This window comes from Gossypium arboreum, chromosome 6, assembly GCF_025698485.1.
Source record: "Gossypium arboreum isolate Shixiya-1 chromosome 6, ASM2569848v2, whole genome shotgun sequence".
Lineage (NCBI taxonomy): Eukaryota > Viridiplantae > Streptophyta > Magnoliopsida > Malvales > Malvaceae > Gossypium > Gossypium arboreum.
The window spans coordinates 28,580,515-28,592,870 of NC_069075.1; the positions used below are offsets into that span (position 1 = coordinate 28,580,515).

General features: G+C 36.0%; 1 non-coding gene across 1 annotated transcript; it reads right to left on the reverse strand.

Annotated features, from left to right (window-relative positions):
- Positions 1–8,857: 8,857 nt before the first annotated feature.
- LOC128295032 (small nucleolar RNA R71) lies at positions 8,858–8,963 on the reverse strand. Its single transcript, XR_008285339.1, has one exon. It is a non-coding gene; the product is annotated as a small nucleolar RNA R71 (small nucleolar RNA).
- Between the last annotated feature and the right edge of the window lie 3,393 nt (positions 8,964–12,356).

Sequence of the window (12,356 nt, forward strand, 5' to 3'; positions counted from 1 at the left end):
AATTTAGAAGTCTTTTGAGGACCTTTTTGCAAGCATATTTAATCATCTAAAATGCTGATTTGGGTCAGCATATGGACGGTTCTGGGTTGCCCATTTAGTGGCTGGTTCGGTTCACTCAATTTGGTTCGACCAGTGCGGTTCAACTGGACCCTTTCTCCATAATTAATTAAAAATAATTTATTTAACCCATATTAAATGGGGAATAAACTAAAATTAATTAAATTATGAATTAATACACATTTTTGGACCGTCTTAGGCTGGAAATTAAAGTGCCTCGATACTTCAAATTGCTTCTCGGTTTTGTGCTTTCAGCAGTGTCAACCGAGCCAATTTTCTCCCTTTGAACGAATATGTCGAAAATAGTCAAAATTAATCAAAATTTAGTATAAAATTAAATAAATTCACCATGTTCATATTTTTAACATGATTTAATTATTTTATAATATTTAATTATTTTTTGACAAGAATTTAGCTGGATTTGCATGAATTTAAGTAAAATTGGGTACGAAAAAGTATATAAATTTTTGTGTTTCCACACCCCCAAACTTAATTCATTGCTCGTCCCGAGTAATGCACAAATTTTGGAAAGAATTTCTCAGAAACACCTTTGAAAAAAAAATTCCTTTAGAACAAAATTTTTCTCAAAATTATGGATATATAAAATACTTTTGCTCAAAAACAAGAAATCTGATAATTATGATAACTTAAGTATACATATTGTTCAAATTAAATTCAACAACTTATTATAATAGCAAAATTTAGACTAAATGCTTTTGTAACAAAGACATGTTAACCCCTACCAATTTGATTTTTATTCCTTTATTCAAGACTAAGCTGTAATCATTAAGCTTAACTTATGTCTTCATACGTTGATCATAGCAATTTCTCTCCACTAATGTAGGTAGCATGAGGACTTTGAATCAATAGGTCTTCTTAAAGGTTGTAACGTGGCTAGGCTAGGGGTAGGTGAAAGATGGATAAATTTTGGTTTAAGAAACCCTAAACTCAGTGTCAATCGAACCTTCGGAATTTTTACCTTCGATACACCAACTTGACTTTCATATACTCTTTTGTACATCTCTTTCAAATACATGTGCTCTCTTTTTCCTTTTTTTTATTTTTTTATTAACACGAGCGCTTTCTTTGTATACTGCAATTCTCGAGCAATTGATACTTCTTTTGAACTTCCCTAAACTTATTTTCGAAGTACATCTTGAATATTACTGAGTCTAGTGTTTGGGACAATTTTAAGATCATTAAGTGAAAAGTAATGGCTAATTATTGTAAGGGTCGAAATAAAAGTAGGCCATATAGTCTCAAAGCTGGGTTTCAAAGGATAAAATTTTACCATGGTGGGCTTGAAAGGCTCAAACGGTCCAAACAATAGTTGCCTAAATCATTTCCAATGTTCCATGCTCCCTAGGATTTCGCCTCAAGAAACTACTAAGTCAATTCTAAATACTTAAACTTTCATGCATACCTAACTTTCCTAAAGAACTAAAAATTTTATAGTACAGATTTACATGCTTTATTAAAAATACATTCATGTCATTATTAAACAATCATAATAATTTATTTGAAATAATAGAACTTTATTCATACTGAAATTGAGCATACTTAACAAAATTCAAAGTTTTGAACAAAATATATCCTAATCATAATTGAAAGAAAAATTTTATTCTGAGTGGAAATAATTCAAATTTTCAGTCCCCCCAACTTAAAATGAATAATGTCCTCATTGTTTAAAGTGAACAGATACTATACACCAGGTAGGATTTTAGAAAATAGGAGGTGAGTCAATTTGACTACTTAAGTACCAAGCTCTTTCTAAATCCAATCCTAGACATGTATATATCCATTGCCACACTTTATACTTTGTGACTTGTTCATATTTTATTAGTGATTTTCCTCTCTTTTTTTATTATGCAAAAAATAAAAGATTCCTAATTAAACTTAATCCTAAAATGACCTAAGAACAGAAATAAAATAAAGTCAAGATCCCTCCTTTATTTATTTGCAGACCCTTCCAAATTTGACTCATCTTTTGCTCCATCACTATCGCCTTTGCATGAATCGCTTCGCTCCTTCTTTGATAATGGACTCAATGGTTCAAATATGAAATCTGGAAACTCAGGCACAAAAATAAACGGGTCATTGTATGTTTTCTTAAAAGCACTTCTCATTGAGTCATCCCTTATTTTTTAGTATCTCCAGTAGGCTTGTTGCTTCCATTGCATATGTTGCATTAAGTCCATCAATTTTGATAGCTCATCTCGAAGGTCTAGGCTAGGCAGTTGAGCTCTAAACATTGAAGTTTCAGCATTAGGTTCAGCTTCTGGCCCTACTGATTCTACCTTATCAGGGACTTCAAATGATTGCATCATGGGATCTTCTTCTTCATCAAGGTCCTCTGGTTCCTCACTTGCTTCAACTCGTTGTTGTAGAACTGAGTCTCCAGCTACTCAGTAAATGTCCCAATCTGTGATTGTGCCTTGGCTATCCCTGTCTTCCTTACATTTGTGAGAATTTCAGCTTTCAAGCATAGAATTGTTATTGTAAAGGGGAAATGAGCAGGGCCAGAGCGTTTAACAACACAATTCTGTATCTCCGTCAAGGTGATCTTCCCCACATCAATGGTCTTACCAGTTAGGATCGAGTACAATAAGACCATTCGTTCTAATGAGATTGGAGTCCCATGTGAGCTAGGCATAAGGCTAAATCGGATAAAGTAAAACCATACCTTCGCGAGTGGCGTCAAATATTCTCTTCGACAAGTGTGGATTCCTTGTTTTGACACAGTCCATGTAGAACCCTGAACTGTCAGTTCCTCGAGAATTTCTTGCAAATTTTCAGGCTTGATATTGCTCATCAATGTGAAATATTCGTCGTTTTCAAAATCTGGTAATTCAAAGAACTCATTAATAGCATTTGAATTTATTGGTACCTTGATTCCGTGAACTGGAAATTCTGTCATCTCGCTTGAAGTTAAATCCGCATAGAACTCACGAACTAACTCCTCGTCCACACTAGGTCTCTTTTCACAAAACAGCTCCCAATTGAGGGTTTCAGCAACTTGATGAGTACGTAACATAAAGTCTCGGTAGTTGCTCTCCTTTAATATAAAGCCTTTTTCTGGATGAATCTGTTTATATTTGAAGATACTTTCGTATCTCACTTTGGCTTCTTCACAGTGGAACTTGTTTTGTGTTTCATTAATTTGAGTGGAAGCACGAGTTCTCTTGCGAGGCATGTTTAACTACCTTTTTTTGTGAAAATATAATAACTCTAGAAAAAAAATAATAATAATGAAGGAAAATATGGAAATTTAAAAGGAGGGTTGGAGGGTTTGTGGCTTAGGGTGGATAAAAAGAGAATGCTGCACAAGCAGCTAGGGCGTGCTGGCGTGGTGCGTGTGGGAGTAGTGATGTGCAGCAGGGCTGGAAGCAATTAGCAACACGGGCATTCGGCAGCAGGTAGGACTTGGGCATGTGCAGGATGGTGCGGAGGGCAGGTATCACGCGTAGGGTGAAGGCCTGGTACGAGCTGAGGCTAGGGCAGCTCAAGGCAACGCGCGCGTTGTGTACACGAGATGTGCGTGCAATGGAGTTGGGTGTGTGCTGGCCGACTGCTTGGTGCTACTGTTGCTAGGGGCTTCTCACTTTGGTGTTTTGGTGCTTTGGGTTTTAAGTGTTAGATGAATGGGAAAATGGGTGGTGTTTATAGAGGGAGAAATAGGAATTAGAGTAGAATTCTTAAAACAATTTAATTAATAAAAATTCTAAGTTCTAATCCTATATAAAGATAACAACAATTAATAATTAGATATGTGCATATTAAATTATTAATTACTATTTAATTTATTTTAAACAAAGATAAAATAAACTTAATCCTAATTCTATGCTAAGTTGATAAAGATTAATATATAAATTATAATAGATATAATTATATATTAAAGATTATCATCTTATTATCTTTATTAAAACTTACCAAATAAAATCCTAAAATTGATAATAATTAATATATATTATAACCGGTATAATTATATATTAATAATTATCAATTTTTCTTTTTTTTTTTTTTAAACTAAAACATTTATTCTAGAAGCCTTTTGAAAATATTTACAAAAGAGGCATCTAGTTTCTATTATTCACGAAAAGAGCAACCGAATTTTAAAATACTTCAATTAAGTCCCTAGACTTAATGAAAATTTGAAATTGAGTCGCAATTTAAAACTTGGGTTAAAATTGACCTTTTTATTTGAAAAATCAAAGATTAAAATCTCTATTTAGTGAATAATTTTTAGGAAAATTATGTTAAAATCAATTCCCAGGAAAGATTGGAGGGGTTATAAGCGGTCCCGCTTAAGTTCCAATCTCCTGATGTAATTTATTTAAACATACTAATCCAAAATATACCTAAATCATTTATTAAAAGGAACATAGGAAAATTTTAAACATCCGATAAAATGAACGAAATTTCATTCTGTTCAATCTTATCTCCCCAATAGTGTTTCAGGCGCTGAGCGTTAACTCGAAAATTACCTCCCTCACCTTGGAGCTCGACAACTCCGTATAGATAGACATGATGAATCGTAAATAGACCGGACCAACGTGATTTTAGCTTACCTGGAAAGAATTTTAGTTTGGAATTAAATAACAAAACTCACTAACCTGCTTCAAATTCTCGAACTCGAATGTGCTTGTCATGCCATTTCTTAAGTCTTTCCTTGAGTAATTTGGCATTTTCGTAGGAGAATAGCTGGAGTTCCTCTAGCTCATTGAGTTGGAGCATCCGTTTCTCTTTAGCAAGCTTAGGATTAAAGTTGAGTTGTCGAAGAGCCCAGTAAGCCTTGTGCTCTAACTCTAAGGGTAGATGACATGCTTTCTCAAAGACCAACCTGTAAGGTGACATCCCTAAAGGTTTCTTGTATGTTGTTCTGTAAGCTAATAAAACATCATCCAACCTTTTGGACCAATCACGTCAGTTTAGGCAAACTACTTTCTCAAGTATGCCCTTGATTTCCTTATTTGCTAGTTCAGCTTGCCCATTCGTCTGCTGATGGTAAGCTGTTGCAACCTTGTGTTTCACTCCGTGCTTGTCTAATAACCATTTTAACCACTTGTTCACAAAGTGGGACCCTTCATCACTAATGATAGCTCTTGGGGTTCCAAACCTTGTGAACACATTTTTCTACAAGAACTTAATTACAACCCTAGCATCGTTTGTCGGATAAGCTTCAGCCTCAACCCACTTGGACACATAGTCTACTGCTACCAATATATACTTGTGACCAAAAGATGGAGGGAAAGGACCAAGAAAGTTAATACCCCATACATCAAATAATTCTACCTCAATGATGTTTGTTCGAGGCATCTCATTTCTGTTGGTGACATTTCCGACCCTTTGACATTGGTCACAACTCTTTACGTACGTATATGCATCCTTGAATAGTGTTGGCCAAAAGAATCTGGCTTGCAATACTTTGGCCGTCGTACGAGTACCTACAAAATGTCCTCCACTCGAAGCTGAGTGACAATGGTATAAAATCTTTTGTACTTCATCTTCTGCCATGCATCTCCTGATCATCTAATCTGCACACTTTTTAAACAAATATGGTTCTTCCCAGAAATAGTACTTCACATCATGAAAGAACTTTCTCCTTTGTTGATACGTCTTATCGATTGGCATCAAAGCACAAGCTAAATAGTTAGCAATATCAGCAAACCAAAGGGTACTATAGACATGACTTACCTTCAGTATGTGTTCATCTGGAAATGTTTCCTGAATTGGTATACTAGGTGAATTCCCTTCTTGCGGCTCCAATCTAGACAAGTGATTTGCTACTTGGTTTTCTACTCCCTTCCGATCTTGAATTTCTAAATCAAACTCTTGAAGTAGAAGCACCCACCGGATCAGTCTCGGCTTAGCATCTTTCTTGGCAAGTAAGTACTTAATTGCCGAGTGGTCCGTATAAACAGTTACTTTCGTACCTACAAGATAAGATCAAAACTTGTCAAAAGCAAATACAATCGCAAGTAGCTCTTTTTCCATTACCATATAGTTCAATTGAGCTCCTGTAAGAGCCCAACTTGCATAATAGATGGGATGAAAAACTTTGTTCCTTCACTGGCCCATGACAGCCCCTATTGCGAAGTCACTTGCATCACACATTAATTCAAACAGCAAATCCCAGTCTAGTGTGACGATTATGGGTGTCGTAACTAATCGACTCTTCAAATCTTTGAAAGCCTTTAAGCATTCATCATTTAACTTGAACGTCATGTCCTTCTCCAATAATTTGCATAAGGGTTTAGCAATTTTGGAGAAGTCCTTCATAAATCTTCGATAGAACCTGGCGTGGCCCAAAAAGCTCCTAACACCCTTTACAGATGTTGGAGGTGGGAGTTTCTCGATAACATCTACCTTTTCTTTATCTACCTCGATTCCATGTCTCGTTATCTGATGCCCTAGAACAATTCCTTCTCGTACCATGAAATGACACTTTTCCCAGTTAAGTACTAGGTTCGTTTCTTCACATCGCCTTAGTACCTTAGCTAGATTGGCTAAACAATCATCATAAGTATCACCAAATACTGAAAAGTCATCCATAAGAACTTCCAAGTACTTCTCAACCATGTTAGTAAAAATAGACATCATACATCTTTGAAATGTAGCAGGTGCATTACATAAACCAAATGGCATGCGTCTAAATGCAAATGCACCGTATGGGCAGGTGAACTTTGTCTTATGCTGATCTTCTGGTGCTACTGTAATCTGATTATACCTAATAAATCGTAATTTATACATATTTTTATCCCATGCTTAGCACATTTTATGGATAAATTTTCCTTAAAATTGGTGAATTCGATGCTCCTAATGCCTTAATTTCATGTTTTATACTTAGGTGAGCATAGGAGAGTGAAAGGAACAAGAAATAGGCCAAAAATAGAGAAAATGGGCCAACATACGAAATCAACATGGCCTGGACTTCCTCACACGGGCAGACCACACGACCGTGTTAGTTTGGCAGAATCGAAGCACAACTCACACGGGTAGACCACACGCCCGTGCCTATTTAACAAGCTCGACCACGGCCTGAAGTAATAGCACACAGACGTGTCATACGAGCATGTCCCTACCGAGCCCAAGTTTAGTCCAATTCAGAAAAGGCCAATTTTGAGGGCTCTTAGGCATTCCAAAGCCTATAGATACAACCTAGAGGAGGAGGAAAAAGGAGGCCACAGAAGAGAAGTAGGGAACTGCTCAAGGAAAGCCGATTGATCCATCTCAGAAACCGGATTCATCATCAAGACTGAAGATCTCCCCTCAATTTCCCTTCAGGAGTTTTGGGTTTTTCTTTATGTTTTGTATTCATTATTCTTCTGAGATGTTTATTATTATCTGAATACCTAAAGGGAATGAAACCTATGACAGATCTTGTTATTATTATTTGAATTGTTTGATAAATATTTGACTTGTTCTTAATTATGTGTTCTTAATTCTTGTTTTAATATTCCAGGATATTGATCCAAGTTAAGCTCTTAGTCAGAGGAGGAATAGACCCTGTCTAAGAGTACTTTTGTCATAATTAAGCGGAGTTGATTGCGCGCCTAGAGATAGGGTGACAAAATTTTATTGGATTAGGGTGAAACCTAATAAGGGGATCCATAGATCGAGTTAATGCAACCCTAGGGAGTTAATTAGAAAGAGATTTCAATTATTCAACCTAAGGTTAGACGTTGTTAGTCTCGAGAGGGATAATAATATAACTTAGGGATTTCTACGGATCAAGTCAAAAGAATAAATCGTCCGATTCAGAGTCAAATAACAAGTGAAGTCTAGGTGGATTTTTCCTTAGGTATTGTCTTAATTCAATCGTTTTTCCAAAAGTAATCTCCCAATTCTATTTTTTGTTTAGTTAATTAGTTAGTTAAAATAAACCCTATTATTCTTTGGCTAGATAATAAAAAGAAAGTTAATACTAGTACTTTTAGTTCCTTTGGGTTCGATAATCCGGTCTTGCTAAAGGTATACTACTGTTCGATAGGTACACTTGCCTTTATCGTGATAATAGTTAGTTTTAAGAACGATTCATTATAAATATTTAAAATCTATCACGAATATCAAGTATCAAGTTTTTTGTGCCGTTGTCGGGGAACTAAGATGTTAGGAACACTCGATTTTTATTACTTTAGCCATTTACTTTTACTGTAATTTAAATTTTATTCTAATTTTTATTAATAATTTTTCTTTTTCCCTTTTTCTGGCAGGTTTTTATAGTTTATGACTAGAAGAAACCCGTCAGTACCATTACTTTTTGACAGTGAGATCGATCACACAGTTCACAGAAACCAAAAAGAAATAAGGCGAAACTTAAGATACACAGAGAACGAGCAAGAGGACAATACTTCAACCACAACCGAGGAGATGGCTGAAAATCAAGAAAATTCGCTACCTCCTGCGATTGCTGTTAATCAAAATCCTACCCTGCACACTATGTATGGTTATGCTAAACCTAATTTAATAGGAACTGAGTCAAGTATAGTCAAACCTGCTATTGCCGCAAATAATTTTGAACTGAAACCTAACACAATTCAAATGAGACAACATTTTGTTCAGTTTGATGGTTTGCAGGATAAGGATCCAAATGCTCATTTGGCAAATTTCCTGGAATTCTACGATACATTTATAATCAATGGCTTTTCTGATGATGTCATACGTCTTCGATTGTTTCCCTTTTCATTGAGGAACAAAGCTAAATAGTGGTTGAACTCGTTACCACGAGGATCAATTACTACTTGGGAACAAATGACCAAAAAGTTTCTATTAAAATACTTTCTATCGGCTAAAATGGCTAAATTACATAATGACATCTCTTCTTTTGTGCAGATGGATTTAGAAACACTCTACGATGCATGGGAGAGATACAAGGACCTTTTGAGAAGGTGCCCTCACCACGGGTTACCACTCTGGCTACAGGTTCAAACGTTCCATAATGGCCTGAATCCTTAGACTCGGTAGATGATTGATGCAGCCGCTGGAGGAACTATCAATAATAAAACACCTAAAGATGTTTATGAGTTTATAGAGGAGATGTCACTGAATAACTATCAGTGGCAAGTCATGAGGACAAAGCCAACAGAAACAGCCGGTGTTTATAATGTCGATTCGGTCACCATACTCTCTAATCAGGTAGAACTCTTGAATTAAAAAATTGATGGTTTTCTTAGTTCTTCACAAGTTCACCCAGTAATGCAGTGCAAAGCAAGTGGAGGTGAACGAGCAGTTAAATTACATGGGTAACAATTCTCGATCTCAAAACAATCTTTATAGCAATACTTACAATGCAGGTTGGAGGAATCACCCAAATTTTTCATGGGGAGGCCAAGGAAATCAAAGACCACCTTCAGGCTACCAACAACCACCCTACCAACAGGAAAAAAAGCCGAACCTTGAAGAGATGCTCTCAAAGTTTATATCGGTGTCAGAAACTCGTTTTCAGAATACCTAGACAACACTTAAAAATCAACAAGCATCGATCCAAGGGCTGGAAACTCAAATTGGACAGCCGGCTAAGATGATTTCAGAAAGAGCACCAGGAAATCTACCTAGTAACACCGAACCCAATCCAAAAGCACATGTGAAAGCAGTTACACTGAGGAGTGGGAAAGTGTTAGCTGAATCAGAAAAGAAGCCACAACAAGAAGCTGACAGAAGCAAAGAAGAGGAGGTAAAACCCGAAAGCCATGACAATCCAATGCCGAAGGAATATAAACCACCAATTCTATACCCAGAAAAGTTGAAGAAAAATCGCATGGATGCACACTTTGGTAAATTCCTTGAGCTTTTTAAACACCTACATATTAACTTACCTTTTGTTGAAGCTATATTGCAATACGCAAAATTTTTAAAGGAGCTCCTAACAAACAAAAGGAAGTTTGAAGACTTATCTACAGTAGAACTTAACGAGGAATGCTCGGCTATACTCCAAAAAAAACTACCAACCAAACTAAAAGATCTAGCAAGTTTTACTATACTCTGCTTAATTGGTAGTTTTAACATTGATAAGGCACTAGCTGATTTAGGTGCTAGCATTAGTTTGATGCCATATAAAATGTTTAAACAACTTGGTCTTGGGGAACCTAAACCCACTAGGATGAGTATTCAACTAGCTGATAGATCTGTTAAATATCCTACGGGTATTATAGAGGACATACTTTTAAAAGTAGATAAATTTATATTCTCTGTTGACTTTGTTGTGCTTGATATGGATGAAGATGTTGAGGTGCCTTTAATCTTAATGCGCCCATTTTTAGCCACCACTAGGGCTGTTATTGATGTGGATGATGGTAAAATGGTACTTAGAGTAGGTGATGAAGAAATCTTTTTTAAAATTTATGATGCCATGAGATTTTCTAGGGAACAAGATGACTCATGCTATTTTATTGACTCTATTGATCATATTGCTCAAGATTCTTTTCAGGAAATCATACATAAGGACACATTGGAACTATGCCATGCCCAAGGAGAGGAGATAGATGATGATGATTCTGAGACAGGTAAAATAAAAGCTAAACTGAACTTCAATGAATCCTCCCAAAGACAAGTAGAATATGAGGACATTAAAGGGAACGATGATTTTAAGCAAAAACCCTCTATTGAAGAACCTCCCAAACTGGAACTCAAACAATTACCAGATCACTTGGAATACGCATTCCTTGGAAATAATTCTACAGTACCAGTTATCATTGCGTCTAATTTGCAACCCAAGGAGAAAAAGGAATTAATCCAAGCATTAAAAGAACATAAAAAGGCCATAGCTTGGAAAATTTCTGACATTAAAAGGATCAGCCCTTTTTTTTTCACCCACAAAATTTTAATGGAAGATGAATATAAACCGTGTGTGCAAGCTCAAAGATGACTGAACCCCAACATGAAGGAAGTTGTTAAAGCCGAGGTAATTAAACTTCTATATGCTGGAATTATTTATCCTATTTCTGACAGTTCTTGGGTAAGTCTAATGTAGGTTGTTCCTAAGAAAGGAGGCATGACTGTGGTAGCCAATGAGAAGAATGAACTAATTCCAACTAGGACAATCATAGGTTGGAGAGTTTGCATTAACTATAGGAAGCTAAATGATGCCATGAGAAAAGATCACTTCCCATTGCCATTCATTGACCAAATGTTGGAAAGACTATAAGGGCACATGTACTACTGCTTCTTAGATGGTATATTTGCTTATCGGAGAATGCCCTTTGGATTATGTAATGCTCCTGCTACGTTCCAGCGCTGCATGATAGACATCTTTGACGAACTCGTAGAAGGTATCATGGAGGTATTTATGGATGATTTCTCGGTATTCAGTAACTCTTTCTATCTCTGCCTTAAAAATTTAAAACGAGTTCTAATAAGATGTGAGGAAACGAACCTTGTACTTAACTGGGAAAAATGTCACTTTATGGTTCAAGAAGGTATTGTGCTAGAACATAAAATTTCTAGTAAAGGGATTGAGTTTGATAAATCTAAAGTCGAAATCATTGAAAAATTACCTCCTCCTAGTTCGGTTAAGGATATTAGAAGTTTTTTAGGACATGCTAGGCTTTATAGAAGATTTATTAAAGATTTTTCTAAAATAGCTAAGCCTTTGACCAAATTACTAGAAAAAGATATGCTCTTTAATTTTGATCAGGAATGTTTAGAAGCATTGAATACTCTAAAGGATAAATTGATTAATGCTCCAATTATAATAGCACCTGATTGGAATTTACCTCTTGAACTAATGTGTGATGCGAGTGACTTTGCAGTAGGTGCAGTTTTGGGACAGCGAAGGGACAATCACTTTCAACCAATTTATTATGCTAGCAAAACTTTGACAGCCGCACAGGAGAACTACACCACCACGGAGAAAGAATTGTTAGCTGTGGTTTTTACATTCGATAAATTTAGGCCATATCTAATATTATCTAAAGTTGTCATTTATACTGACCATTTTGCCCTTCGCTACCTGTTAACTAAGACTGATGCAAAACCTCGACTCATTCGATAGATTTTGTTATTGTAAGAATTCGACTTGGAAATTTAAGATAAGAAAGGAGCCAAAAATCTCGCAACTGATCATTTATCCAGGCTAGAAAATTCAAGTACTAAAGAGCTAGATGAAGTGGAAATAAATGATTTGTTCCCTAAAGAACAATTTTTTGCTATTTCTGACTCGAAGGTACCTTGGTTTGCAGACATCGTGAATTTTTTAACCGCTAACGTTATCCCAAAAGGGCTGACACATCAGCAAAAGAAACGATTCTTTACTGTTGTAAAAAACTACTTTTGGGAAGATCCTTTTCTTTTCCGTATATATG